Raw genomic sequence first — 15,199 nt, 5'->3', positions numbered from 1 at the left:
ATATACCTTCTCCCAGGAAGACCCGATCAGACTCAGAATCCCGGTTTACAAGACATTTCAACAATGGTAAACAAGACCAGCAAGACCTCCCGCTGTGCCGACAAATCCCGATAGGAGCTGCACATATCTCGTTCTCAGGGCACACCGGATGAGCAAGACGACGGGTTGGCATAGACCCTGGTTGCCCAGGGGGCGCCGGACATCGCTCGGTTTGGACCAGCACTCGGAGGAGAACTGGCCCGGGGGGGGGGGTAAATAAAGATGACCCTCGGGCTCTGGAAACCCAAGGGAAAAAGGGCTAGGTGAGGCAAATGGTAAAACCAATGTTGGGCCTTGCTGGAGGAGTTTTATTCAAAGCGAACTGTCAAGGGGGTCCCATAAATCACCCAACCGCGTAAGGAACACAAAATCCGGGAACATAACACCGGTATGACAGAAACTAGGGCGCCAAGAGTGGAATAAAACACCAGGCATAAGGCCGAGTCTTCCACCCTTTACCAAGTATATAGATGCATTAATAATATAAGAGAATATTGTGATATCCCAACATAATCCTGTCCACCATGGAGCAATCTTCAACTTCACCTGCAACTAACAATGCTATAAGAGGGGCTGAGCAGAGCGGTAACATAGCCAAGCAATGGTTTGCTAGGAAGGGTGAAAAGGTTAGAGGCTGACATGGCAATTTGGGAGGCTTGAAGATCAAATGATAGGTAATGCAACATAGCGATAGAACGAAGCAACTAGCATAGCAATGATAGTAGTGAGATCCAGGGAAATGGTCATCTTGCCTGAAATCCCGCAAGGAAGAAGAACGAGTCCATGAAGAAGACGAACGGGAGTAGTCGAACGAATCCTCACAATCGCAACATTACCAGAACTAAGAAGCAACACCCGAAATAAACAAACAACATGGTAAATGCACAAGCATAAACATGGCATGATGCACAAACAAGTATGATGCATGTCCGGTTTAAAAGCATGGCAAAGTGCAACAAACAATACTACAAGTTAAGTGGAGATCATTATGCAACGAGTTGCATATTGACAAAACACCACATTGACATATTTAGGTTAATCTCGTTTCAGCTACCAAACAATATTAAATGTTGTTAAACATGGCAAGGGGTGAAGCATAACAAAACTATACCATCTAAACAATTTAAATGGGGCCGGATATAACAAACAACCGATCCGGAAAATCCCCATATGCATATTTTAGATTTGGTACTGTTCTGCCCTAAAACATATTTTATTGTTGTTAAACAGGAAAATGAAGTCCACCATGTTAAACTAGGCATTTTCCACCCCATTTACATATAAAGTTTATTTAAAACCGAGCTACAGTTATTTAGTTACGAAATCAATCATTATCACATGGCATTTAAGCAAATTTAAACAAACAACATTTTAAACATTTTAAACATGGATGAAAGTGGCCAAAAATGAAACTAGATGAAATTCTAAGCATTTTACAAGTTTAAATCATTTAAATCCGATGCACGGTTATTTACTTGTGAGCAATTTAAAATAATGGCAACCTCCTGTAATTATGCATGCACTGGATAGAAGACAAATTCGCAGAACTGAATAAAAACTACACTGGACCGAATCTGGCTAGCCCAATAGAGGAAAGGCCAGGGGGGCTGCTCACCCTGGGCCTTGGGCCGGTCGGTGGAGAGGAGGCCGGGCAGATCTGGGCTTGGCGCAAGAAGTGGCCCAGGGCGCTGGCTGCGGTCAACGGAAGCAGGGGACCGATCTGGACTTGGCGCTGGTCGTGTCCTCGCGTGCTCGCACGCAGAAGCAGGGGAATGGCGCACTGGCTCGATGCAGAGGAGGCAGCAAACGGCGGGGCGCGGGGAGATCGATTTCGTCCGGATCCGACCGGACTTGGTCGTGGACGGCGCTAGGATGAGGAGGACGCCGACCTTGGCGTGACTCCGGCGAGGACGGACGAAGTGAGGAGGAGCGGATGCGGCCTGCACTGGGCCTTGGCGACGCGCGGGTGAAGGAGGCAGGAGATCAAGCCGGCGAGGTCCTCGCTCGATGCCTCCAACGCGTGGACGAGGACGGCTGCGGCGCTGCTGGCGGCTTGCTCGCCGAGGATGGCGCGGGCCGCGGCAGAGGAACAAGGGCGCGGCGGCTGGGCTCGAAGACGGACTTGGCGACGGGGACGGAGGAGCGGGGCTCCGGCGAGGTTGGGACTCCGGCGAGCCGAGGCGAGGCCGGGAACGGATCAAGGCCCTGGATCCACGGCGGAGGACACGCGGGCTCGCCTCGTTCCTGTCCCTGACGAAGAGAGACAGAGAGAGGTGAGTCAGAGAGAGAGAATAAGGAAGATAGGGCGCAAGGGAGGGCCGGCGGCAGCGGGGCTGCTGCTTGCTCCGGGTGAGCGGCTGGCTGCAGTGGAGACAGGGGCGAGCGCTAGTGGGGATCCAGCAAAGGAGGCTTGGCCTCGGGCTCGAAGAGGGAGGAGGGCGAGGGGATCTGGAGGTTGTAGGTGGCGAGCAATGGTTGGGGAGGGATGGATCCCGAGGGGGATTTTGGAGAGAGTGGCGGCGGCGGACAGGGAATGGAGGATGGGACAGGATCCCTAGGTTCTAGGGTTTGCAAAATAGACTAGGGGTGGACTATATATATGGAAAGGAGGAGAGTTTGGATCATCCGATAAAAATCGGACGGTCGAGAAAAAATAGGCTAGGGAGTCCAAATAAGAAAACAGGGATGTTTTATAGACGTTAGGGGATGATCTGGATCCAACGGTGACGACTGCTCGGGTCGGGTTCGGGAAAGGTTTCGGACGCGCGCAAGGGGTTGGTGGCTGGCAGAGAGGGTGGGCATTTAGACGAGACGGGAAAACAAAGACAACGGGGTCTGACGAAAGGCCACGGGGACAAGGGGGGGGTTGTTGGTCTCGGAGAAAGAGAGAAGAGAGGGGTCCAATTGGTCTGAGAGAAGGACAAGCGGTCTGACAAGGGGGAAACGAAGACAAAGAGGGAAACGGTAACTACGAACAGCTACGAGGTTTTATGAAAACATGCGGATGCAATGCGCATGATGCTATGATGAAATGCATGACATGAACAAATGCAAAACAAAAGACAAAAACCCAACCTTGAAGGAAATATCATATCGCATCTCCGGAAAAAGCAAGTGTTGGAGTTACAAATATGGAAAGTTGCATCCGGGGCATTACAAAAGGGTACAAGGAACACATCATTAGAGGACATAGTGGCATCATTCTTGTATGTATTATCACACCATCTGAAAAATTGGACAGTAGGAAAGTTCTTCTATCGAAGCCCTGAGCCATTTAGTAGAAACTTCAATGCTTGTCTTCTAGCTATCTTGAAGCTCCACCATCTGCTACTTAAGAAGCCTAAACCTATACCCGAGGATTGCACTGGTGATAAGTGGAAGTATTTCAAGGTAAATAGCTACTAATAAAAAATACTATTCACTAGATGATCTCAATAGTGGTAAAAGATGCTAATATTTGCACATTGCTCTTTATGTTGTGGAATTGCCTTGGAGCGTTAGATGGCACACACATAGGCGTAATAGTCCCAGCTAATCTGAAAGGAAGGTATCGATCAAGGTTGGGTGATATAGATACAAATGTTTTAGGTGTATGTGCACCTGACATGCAATTCATCTACATATTACCTGGTTGGGAAGGTTCTGCGCATGATGGTCGGGTTCTTAGGGATGCTATCTCACGGCCAAATGGGTTGCGTGTCCCCGAAGGCCAATATTATCTTGTCAATGCTGGCTATACAAACACAAAAGGATTTTTAGCTCCATACCGAGGTCAAAGGTATCACTTGGGTGGTTGGATACCACAAAATCCACCTCGTAGCGCAGAAGAGTATCTCAACATGCACCACGCTAGAGCCCCAAATATGGTAGAAAGGTGCTTTGGAAGGCTCAAGGGTCAGTGGGGGATTTTGAGGCCTCCTTCCTTTTTTCACATGAAGACCCAATGTCGAATCATCATGGCATGTGCACTCTTGCATAATCTTATATTGCAAAAGATGTCTGTCGACCACTTGATATCAACGAGCCAATAATACAAGAAACATTAGAAGACATGGAGGGAGAATTGGATCAACCAGAATTCATCACTTCTATCTCAACTTCGAATGAGTGGACAAATTTTCAGAATGAACTTGCTCAGGGCATGTATAATAGACATAGGGCTGCTAGGGTGCATTAAGGTATAAGTGGTTTCTATTTGTTCCCTTCTATATATATTTCCATCTCATTTCCATTTGTTCCCTTTCAATTATATTTGCAAGCTACAATTGCATCTTGTTTGCATTTGTTCTCTTTCATATATATTTTCCATCTCATTTGTACCCATTCTTGCTTGTGCAGATATGGACCGTGTGGATAGCTCCAGCACGTCTCGTGGAAGAGGCAAGAATAAAAGGAATTGGTCTTCGGATGAGGACGATGAGCTTATTAAAGCTTTGTATGAGTTATCTTTGGATCCAAGGTGGAAAGCTGATGGTGCCTTCAAGGGTGGATACCTAGGGATATAGGAAAAGCATCTTGCTGAAAAGTGTCTAGACCGTTGTCGGTGTCAAAACCAGTGGATCTCGGGTAGGGGGTCCCGAACTGTGCGTCTAGGCGGATGGTAACAGGAGACAAGGGACACGATGTTTTACCCAGGTTCGGGCCCTCTTGATGGAGGTAAAACCCTACGTCCTGCTTGATTAATATTGATGATGTGTGTTACAAGAGTAGATCTACCACGAGATCAAGGGGGCTAAACCCTAGAAGCTAGCCTATGGTATGATTGTTGTTCGTCCTACGGACTAAAGCCATTCGGTTTATATAGACACTGGAGAGGGCTAGGGTTACACAGAGTCGGTTACAATGGTAGGAGATCTACATATCCGTATCGCCAAGCTTGCCTTCCACGCCAAGGAAAGTCCCATCCGGACACGGGACGAAGTCTTCAATCTTGTATCTTCATAGTCTTGGAGTCCGGCCGATGATGATAGTTCGGCTATCCGGACACCCCCTAGTCCCGGACTCCCTCAGTAGCCCCTGAACCAGGATTCAATGACGACGAGTCCGGCGCGCATATTGTCTTCGGCATTGCAAGGCGGGTTCCTCCTCCGAATAATTTATGGAAGATTGTGAACACCAGGATAGTGTCCGACTCTGCAAAATAAATTCCACGTCCCACTGTAGAGAGAATAATATTTACACAAGTTCAATCTGCTGACGTATTTGGTGGCGTGACGTCACACCACTACCAAGCCTTTACTTGAATCCTTTTTATTATACCACCTCAGCGTGTTTAGCGAAGCGGTTTCCTTGGCACGTCTCGTCGAAGCAGAGATCGTGTTCCCCTTATTCCGGGATTCTCATAAATACGGACGTGGGTAACCCAACTGCGCCCGTTGCCACGCCCCCTCCATCGAAGGCGGGTTCCAAATGGTCACGGGGATGGCTCTTGGTATTCTTCCTCTTTATAATGAGACCAAGGCCCGTTCTTTTTCTTCAATCCTCAATCGAATCCGCCCCTCGCCCCGAGTTCCAACACCCAGGGCTCCAGATTCGGGTACCTTCGACCTTCGACAATGTCCGGCTCCGACCTACGAGGCCGGTGGATGCCCTCTTCCGTCACGGAAGAAGACGTGCTAAAGCTGAGAGATGCCAGGTACTTGACCTAGGAGATTTCGCATAGGTTTCCAGCCCGAGGGCTAGTTATTCCTACTCCCGAGCCCGGCGAGAGCGTCGTGTTCGTGTCTCACCTACGTCGGGGTTTAGGCTTCCTGATGGATCCCTTCGTGAGGGGGCTCATGTTTTACTATGGGCTGGAATTCCATGACTTGGCTCCGGAGTCCATCCTCCACATCTCATCATTCATTGTCGTCTGCGAAGCCTTCCTCCGCACTACCCCTCACTTCGGCTTGTGGCTCAAAACCTTCAAAGTGGAGCCGAAGATGATTGAGGGGCGTCAGGCAGAGTGCGGTGGGGCGGTTATAAGCAAGAGGGCCGATGCTCCATGGCCCTAGGGCTCTTTTCAGGAGGAGCTCGGCTTGTGGCAACAGGAGTGGTTGTATATCACCGCTCCCAGGGGCAGCAGGCAGAGGCCGCCGCCCGTCTTCCGCTCGGGCCCTCCACAACGGCTGACGTCATGGGTCAACAAGGGGCTTAACTGGGGGCCGTCCAAAGACGTACCCCTGTTGCAGGACCGGATTCGAGGCCTCCAAGATAGGGAGGTTAATATGGTCGTAGTGGCACAGGTTATGCTGATTTGGCGCCTTCTGCCCTGCAAACGTCGCCCCCTCCGCCTGTGGGAATTTAATCCGAAGGGGCCACGAGATCTCCAACACTTCATGGGTTTGACACCCGCGGAGATGTACAAAATGTTCTTCAGATCGCAAGAGATGCGTCCGGACTAGACCGAGGACGCTGGCCTAAGCTGCAATCGCCCGGATACTCAAGTAAGTAGCCCTGTGTCCGGACATATTGTCCATTTATTTATCATGGGTTTGCCTTTTAACCAGCTATCCCTTGGACAGGAGTGGATAGCGCAAGCAAAACTGATACGGTGTCCGGCCCTCCTCCCTGAGACCACGCCGGATCCCGTGTTAGTCAAAATGTTGGAGTTTGCGCCTTCGGAGGAGAGCGAAGGGGGGCACCGGGAAACTACCACCTCTGCCAAGGAGGCCTTCAATAAGGGGGGAATCGAGAATCCCTCCTTCCAGGGGGAGAAGAGGACCGCTTCTGAAGACCCGGAGGCCAAGGCCTCAAAGCGGGGAAGGAAATCTGCACCGGAAGGTCCTGCGCCGGGAAGAGCCCCGGCCTCACAGTCTCCCCGGAGGAGTCAGCCCTCCAGCGAGCCGTAAGTAAAAAGGGGGAATTTTGTAATAGGGGACGCCTCTGTATTATTTCCAAAGGTAACCGAAGTTTTCACCTTGTAGTTCGGATCTCAGCCCATCTCAGCAGAGCTCATCTTCGGGGGACCTTCGTCCGGAGATGATGGAGAGCGAGATGCCTCCATCTGCCGCCCCATCGGGCGGGGCGGATGACCCTGAGGTGTCGTCACGGAGGGTCTCCCCGAGTCCGGCGGGGCTGGAGAGTTCGGCACCCATTGGAGTACGGCCAGTGGAGCTGCAGGATTTTCTCAAGAGGGCGTCTATCTCAGAAGATCACCGCACATTAATGAGTATGGTGATTGAGAGGATCTCATCCGCCGAAAGCGGGTTGTATGAGGCCGTCGGAAGTTTGCTGACGGGGTTTGAGGTACGCAAAAAATGACATACCTTTTGACAGTTTTGCACATGGAGTGCGCCCTGTATAGATAGTAGCCCCTGAGACTTGGTATGCTGTCGAAAGCGACAGCGTGCCAAGGATCATAATCTCAGTTATAGAATGTCGCCTTTCCTATGCAGGTGGCAGAACGTTCGGTGGCCAGCCGGACTGATGGACTTGCCGAACTGAAGAGGCAACTCGATGTTGCGGATGCGGACATCGCGCTGGTCAATAAACGACTTAACGAGTCGCGAGGTAGGTGGTTGCTCCGCGGTTGCCTAGTAAGGGAGCTGATGCCCGTTCCTTACAATTTGTATGCTTGATGCAGATGGCGCCGCTGCTGTGGAAGACCTTTGAGCAGATCTTGCTCGAGCCAAGGAGCAAGCCAGGAAAAGTGATGCAGCTGCCTCGAAGGCAGCGGAAGAGCTAAAAGCCGAAAAGGCTGCTCACTGCCGAAGCAGGGAGGAGATGGCCGGAATGGCCGCGAAATTAAAAGATGCTGCCGGCCGCTATGAGGTTCTTGAAAGAGAACGCCGAGCGGAGCAAGAGGACCTGAAGAAGGCCGCCGCCGAAGCCAAGGATGCCCGTGGTGCGATGCGGGCTATGAAGGAGGAACTGCGTCAGGCCGGAGACATTGCGGCTGGAAAGCCCTTTCTACTGCGTAGGAAGTTTACGGATCCGAAGTATGCTCAGTTGGGCCAATTGTGTGGTGCGGAGGATCCTTATCTGGATTTGGCGGCGAGTGCGGCGGACGCAGTCGTGCACTTCCGAAGCCAGAAGGATCACGAATTGGAAGAGCTTTTCTGGTCTCAATTCCATAGTCCGGAGCGTCCACTCCCGTTGGCTAATCGGCTGGCTGAGTGGGCTGAGCTGAATAGATTGTCCGGACTTTCCATGAAGGATGTGGTCGCTCATCTGTTGCCGGAAAGGCCCAAGCAGAAGAATTATTTTGGCTTGTTGCAGCAATTCCTTGGGGCGGTGCCGCATATCAAGGCGATGAAGCGGTCGGCATGCATAGAAGGTGCACGGATGGCTCTCGCCCGTGTGAAAACATACTGGGCGGAGATGGATGCCACCGCTGTTGCATCCCGGGGTTCGGAAAAAAGATGATTACCCGCCGAGCACTATTTTGAGGAAGTCCTGCAGGGCGCTCGTTTAATAGAGTCGCAGTGCTCGAAAGATGTTATGTTTAAATGACATGTATGATTTCTGAGATCATGTTTATAATGCAACGACTTTTTATACTTGTGCGTTCAAGTGTTGAACTATCTCCTGTGCGGCCGTATATGTATGAATAACCTGAAAGTTGCAGTCTTTGGCTTCAGCCCCCACGCACATGGTGCGGGGGTGTTTGCAAAAAAGAAAAGCGGTTTTTCACACTTAATCCAACGTCTTGGTCCTTTGAAGGAGGTGATAGCATAGCAAACTAGGCAACCGGACTATAATGCTTTATCACTTTCACTTAGCCATAGGAGCTCGATGGTGGGGCTACTATATAGCCCCTAGAGGCACCACGCTCTCTGAACTCGGGGCGCGTATGTGCCTGACCGGGAAGTGGTCCTTCGTCAAAGCGGAGGAATTCTAAACATTCCAATAGTCCAACGAGTGGTTGACCAGTCTCTCGCTATATCATGACAGTCAGTTTTTGGCTTTCTCTACTGAGGTGCTCGCCCGGCCGAACCGGGGCACAATCGCAGTAGTTCTCGTGGTGCCGCGTTAGCCGATGGAGCGGAACGTAAGGCAGCAAAACACAGGAGCCGGGCAAACCCAACATTTGACCAAAGACATGATTCGGAGCTGATGCATATAAGGCCTAACTCGAGACGCCGAACACTCCCTGAGGTGTTTGGTCTTTATGGTACCAGGCAGAACAATGCCCTAAGCCCCTAGTGTCCAGGTACAGTCGGGAACTTCTGACGCGGCCGATGCCAAAACACCAGCCTCCTCCTCGGTTATGGTAGAAAACCGGGGGATGTGTATCAACAAGAGATAGTAATAAAGGTTTACACAGGGTCTTAATCTGAAAAGAATCCTTGCAATGGGTCCCCTTGCAACGGGTCCCTGCTACACGTCTCCGCCTGTGTCTCCGTTGTGCTATATCCTGGACGGGTGTAGCATGTGCTTCATCTGTAAAAGAGAAGGACTTAGTTTGGAAGAAATATCGTGCAAAAGTTGTATTTAAAATAAAGTATAATTTGGAATATGAATAAAGTTGAGCTTTATTGGCTCTCATCGTTTATACGCGCGGCCCCTTGTAAAGGGGTATGCGGCTGGGAAGCCCCTTATTTATTTACGCCGGACTCGCCTAACCGTGTCCGAGGTCTGAATGACCTGTTTTTAGGGGCTTTGACCTGCAAGGTCGGATTAGTGTGTGGCTGTTAAGGCGGCCTCACGTTCTCCGTGGTCGAGGAACACTCGGAGTTACTCTTTAATGAGATTATGCCGCGTGGACCGGGCATTTGAAGCGTAAGAGACGCGTGATGTGGTATTGCGTTAAAGCGGGCGAAAGCTTCGCGTCCCAATAGTGTTTGAGGGCCACTGTTAGATGGGGCGATATAGAGAGTGAGCATTTCGCGACGGAGGTTGCCGAATGAACCGAACACAACTTCTAGTGGTATAGATCCTGTACAATTGGCTTAAAGACCTGGCGTCACTCCTTTGAAGGAAGTGCTGCTACGACAAATTTTGGTAGGGTCTATCCCCATTCTGCGGACAGTGTCTTGGTATGGCAGGTGCTGCACTGTGTTTTCGTGTTATCACATGATGTTTGTTCACTGTTTTGACTTCTAGTGGGAAAGTCTTCTGTTTTTCGGCGTGCTGTTTGTGGGGTTCGTCGTCGTCTTCGCCTGGTGTGTCGATCCCCTTGCGTTCGGCGTTAAGTCGGCCGGACTGCTTGAAGACCCAACAATCTCTATGGGTATGGTTTGCAGGCTTCCCGGAGGTACTATGTATTTGACATAGCCTATCCAGAATTTTGTTTAGGTTGGATAGCTCGTCGCTGTTGTCCTTGAGGGGTAGTGTTTTATTATTCGGCCGAGAGCTTTTGAATCCGGCGTTGACCGACGTGCTATTTGGGCCATTTTCCTTATTCCGGCGCTGATCTTTTCTGCGTCGTGATTTCCCATTTCCATCCCCTACTTCAGATGTACTCGGGTCGCTGGTGCTGCATCTAGCCAGCCAGCTGTCTTCCCCCGCGCAAAAGCGGGTCATGAGGCTTGTTAGTGCGGCCATTGTTCTTGGTTTTTCCAGGCCGAGGTGTCTGGTGAGCCATTCGTCTTGGACGTTGTGCTTAAAGGCTGCTAAGGCTTCGGCGTCCGGACAGTCGACTATTTGGTTCTTTTTGGTGAGGAACCTGTTCCAGAATTTGCGTGCTGACTCTCCGGGTTGTTGAGTTATGTGACTTAAATCGTCTGCATCCGGAGGGCGGACATAAGGCCCCTGAAAATTTGCTCGAAACGCATCCTCGAGCTCTTCCCAACTTCCAATGGTATTTTCTGGGAGGCTTTTGAGCCAATGCCGAGCTAGCCCTTTGAGCTTGAGGGGTAGGTATTTTATGGCATGGAGATCGTTTCCTCTGGCCATATGTATGTGTAGGATATAATCCTCAATCCAGACTCCGGGGTCTGTTGTTCCGTCATATGCCTCTATGTTTATGGGATTGAATCCCGCTGAAAATTCATGATCCAGTACCTCGTCGGTGAAACATAGTGGGTGTGCGGCGCCCCTGTATTTGGGTGTGCCATTGTCTTCAAACGCTCGGCGGGTTGTGTTGCTTCCTGGAGTCTTCTTTTTCGGCCCATAGATAGACCTGACCGGGTCATCCTTTTTCCGAGGATCTTTATGCTGATTGTGTGCCGGCTTGTGTGCGGCGCCCCTTGCTGCTCTTAGCCTGTCATCTGGTCATCTATGCGGCCAGACGGCCTCTTTCTTTTTTGATTGCGGGGGCTCTAAGGCCTCCTCGTTGAATTCGGGCAACAACTTGCGCTTCGGGTAGCTCTTTGCCTGGCAACTAGCGCCATATTTATCTGCGGTATTGATTACTTTGCTCCATCTCATTCTGAGTGCGTCCTCCGCTGTTTTGAGCTTCCACTTTTGCTTCTTCAGACTTCTTGCAGTAGCGACGAGCCTTTTATGAAGGTTCCTATGCTCTGGTGATGTGTTCGGCGTGAGGTCGTCTAGGCTCTTGTTTTCGCTGGGGATGGGTTGCTTGTCCATTTCATCATATTCGGATGGTTGCTTGGTGGCATGTTCGCCGTCCACTGCTTTGCCCTGCTCTAGGGCCGGGTCCGTATGGGTGCCGTTTTTATCGAGGCGGGACTTCGGGCGGAACTTGCGTTGCCGTTTTGGTTGTTTGTTGGGGGAGTTGTCCTTCGCCATGTCCTGTTGTTCCTCATTATCGCTACCTTTTGGTGTATCCACCATGTATACGTCGTGAGTTGGGGTGGCTTTCCAGTGCCCGATAGGCGCTGGTTCTTGGTCGTCTCCGGCATCGTCGTCCATACCGTCGATGTCTTCGGAGTCGAAGTCTAGCATGTCGGTTAGATCGTTAACAGTGGCTACTAAGTGGGTGGTGGGTGGGCTTTGAATTTCTTCGTCGTCCGCATCCCAACCGTCCTGACCGCAGTCCGGCCAGGGCTCTCCTGATAACGAGAGATACTTTAGCGAACTCAAGATGTCGCCAAAAGTTGAGTGTTGAAAGATGTCCGCCTCGGTGAACTCCATGATCGGCGCCCAATCAGATTCGATTGGAGGGGGCGCGGGAGGTTCGGAGTCCGGCGAGGAGTCTGGCACCTCGGAGTCACGAGCTTCATGAGGGACAAGGTCAGTGTTCGGCTCTATCACCGTAGCGGTTGCAGCCCCCGAGGCGGTGTCTAGCCACTCGTCCCCGATCTGCGCAGTCGGCTCCGAATTGAAGATTGGAGCAGACTTGAGTGCGGCCTCTAGGGTACTGTCCGGCTGCAGAGCTAAATCATGCCCGTCGTGACAGTGCGGCGGGCTTGGCTGTGGCTCGAATCCATCAAAGATCAAGTCCCCGCGGATGTCAGCCGTGAAGTTCAAACTCCCAAATCTGACCTGACGGCCAGGGGCGTAGCTTTCGATCTGCTCCAGATGGCCAAGCGAATTGGCCCGCAGTGCAAAGCCGCCAAATACGAAGATCTGTCCGGGGAGGAAGGTCTCACCCTGGACTGCATCGTTGATGATGATCGAAGAAGCCATCGAGCCTATTGGTGATGACACAGAGGAACTCTCAATGAAAGCACCAAGGATCTCGGGTAGGGGGTCCCGAACTGTGTGTCTAGGCGGATGGTAACATGAGACAAGGGACACGATGTTTTACCCAGGTTCGGGCCCTCTTGATGGAGGTAAAACCCTACGTCCTGCTTGATTAATATTGATGATGTGTGTTACAAGAGTAGATCTACCACGAGATCAAGGAGGCTAAACCCTAGAAGCTAGCCTATGGTATGATTGTTGTTCGTCCTACGGACTAAAGCCATCCGGTTTATATAGACACCGGAGAGGGCTAGGGTTACACAGAGTCGGTTACAATGGTAGGAGATCTACATATCCGTATCGCCAAGCTTGCCTTCCACGCCATGGAAAGTCCCATCCGGACACGGGACGCAGTCTTCAATCTTGTATCTTCATAGTCTTGGAGTCCGGCCGATGATGATAGTTCGGCTATCTGGACACCCCCTAGTCCCGGACTCCCTCAATCGTGGTATCACTGCATCTCCGCACATTGAATCAAGAGTGAGGCACTTCAGGAAGAAATTTGGTGTCGTTGAAGTAATGCTATCCAAAAGTGGTTTCACATGGGATGCAAGTCGAAAGATGATTCAGTGCGAGAAGGCACAATATGAAGCTCATTGTCAGGTAGATCACTTGAACCACTAAAACTGAATTCCTTAGTAATGCTTTGTGCTGAATTTCCTTGCTATTGTACCTTGGTTACCTGTTATTGTAGTGTTTTCTCTTTAGTATTTTTTGTATTTGGATGATCCCTTGCTGCCTGTTAGTGCTACTATTCCTAAGATGTTCAATGAGAAAGTAGTACCGTTTCTATCCCTTGTTATTGTCCTTGCTATCGAAAACCAACTTTCTTCATTTGTAAAAAAACATGTAGATTCACAAGGAGGCTAAGGGATTGTATGGTGTATCATTTCCATACTTTGATCAATTGGTTGCTATCTATGGCAAAGACATTGCAACAGGAGAAAGTGATGAAGGATTTGGAGAGGGAGTGGGAAACTTGGAGAAGGAAATTGCTATGGAGGAAGAAGAAAATGAGGAAGAGGATATGATCTCAACAGGAACATCTCAACGGTCCATTGACACTTTCTCTATTGATACAACTAGTTTGAATAGGCAGAAAAAGGAGCCAAGGCCAAAGAGGGCGACGGGACCAAGCGATCCATTGCAACCATGCTTCAAGATGTCAATAGCCAGCTGAACATCGTGACACAACATGTGGGTGCAATGAAAACATCGTTCACAGCAGCAATGGCGCGAGAAGCAGCACAAGAAGACCCTCAACAGAAATCAAGAGAAAAGGCAATTAGTGAATTGTCTAGGCTTGCATTTACTGGGAGTGAGATCATTGAAGCTACAACAATATTCGCTAAAGCTCCAGAGCACATGAACATGATGCTTGTGCTTCCAGGCATTCTGAGGAGGGACTTCGTCCTCAAAATGCTATCTGGTACCCCTTTTTCTAAACTCTCTTTAATAATATGCACTATCTTGTGATGCAGTTTTTATTTTTCCCGACTGTTGGTTTGTGATCTAACTAGTTAGGTTGCTGAAATCAATGAACCGTAACAAGGTGCAAATGTTCAGCAACTCATGTGTGACCACATTTTTCTAATATGTGATATCTAGACTGCCATATAAATCTGTATGATAGTTGATAAATTATGCCCCTATGTTACATCACTGATTTATAACACATTTTGTTATTCTTGATTGAACTTATTTGTGAACCTTGGGGGTTGATAGCATCCTGACATTTATCACCATGAGTGGCTCAAGTGAACTAAAATTTCACTAGTACAGAGCGGCCTATATAAGCAAGAGTTTTTATTTGCAGTATATATAAACCAAACTTGTAGTGACATAGTGTTGTGGTGTTTTTGGCTCCTGCTTATTGGCTCCTTATATCTAACTCCTGCTTATTGGCTCTTCATTGGGTGATGAAAGAAAGAAGCAAGGTTGATGGGAAAGAAGGTCCTTCTCCAATAATGGTGTGACATGATTGGTGTGTATAAAAAACCTCATTTTACTATTGTTATATATTTGTCAAAAGTGTTGAAAAGCATGGAGTAGATCTCATCCTTTCCACCATATTTTAGTATATGTTCTTGCAGTATACACCATTGTAGTCTGTGTTAGCTAAGAGAGTGCTTTTCATTCGATTGGTCTTGTAGTATACATCATTTTCCTATTCTTATATTTGTAAAAAGTGTTGAAGTGCATGGAGCATATTCTTGCAGTATACAATTTTTTTACTATTGGTTGTTGCTTGTGTGTTTTTTTATCCTCATCTTAACTCGTGCTTATTGGCAGATGAGAAAATAAGCAGGTTCATTAGAAAATGGGATCAGTGGTGTGGCGTGGAAGATGAGGATCAATGGAAAAGCTTCTTTGCAAGATTGTGAACTTGGCCTTTCTATTTATCCTATAATATAAAAACAATTTTAGGGACCAATTATGTAATTTATTTTGATGTGTCGTTGAATTCCGAGTTCATATCATTTTCATTTTAAAAATGTGTAATGTTGTTAAAGTGGAGCCAAATTCTGGTTAAAAGATGTCTTTGCATTGGATGAATGCAAAAATATTTCTAAATTATGTGCTTGTTTGACGCATGTGAAAGCCCATGTTGTGTTCTTTACGTGGAAAGGTGCATGTTACTGTGTCAAAC

At 49.1% G+C, this 15,199-nt stretch overlaps 1 pseudogene; it reads left to right on the top strand.

Annotated features, from left to right (window-relative positions):
- The first annotated feature begins 1,972 nt into the window (after positions 1 to 1,972).
- On the top strand, positions 1,973 to 13,729 carry LOC123089940 (uncharacterized; annotated as a pseudogene).
- The last annotated feature ends 1,470 nt before the right edge of the window (positions 13,730 to 15,199 follow it).

Source organism: Triticum aestivum, chromosome 4B, assembly GCF_018294505.1.
Source record: "Triticum aestivum cultivar Chinese Spring chromosome 4B, IWGSC CS RefSeq v2.1, whole genome shotgun sequence".
In the NCBI taxonomy this organism is placed as follows: domain Eukaryota; kingdom Viridiplantae; phylum Streptophyta; class Magnoliopsida; order Poales; family Poaceae; genus Triticum; species Triticum aestivum.
This window is presented reverse-complemented; position numbering and strand designations above follow the sequence as displayed.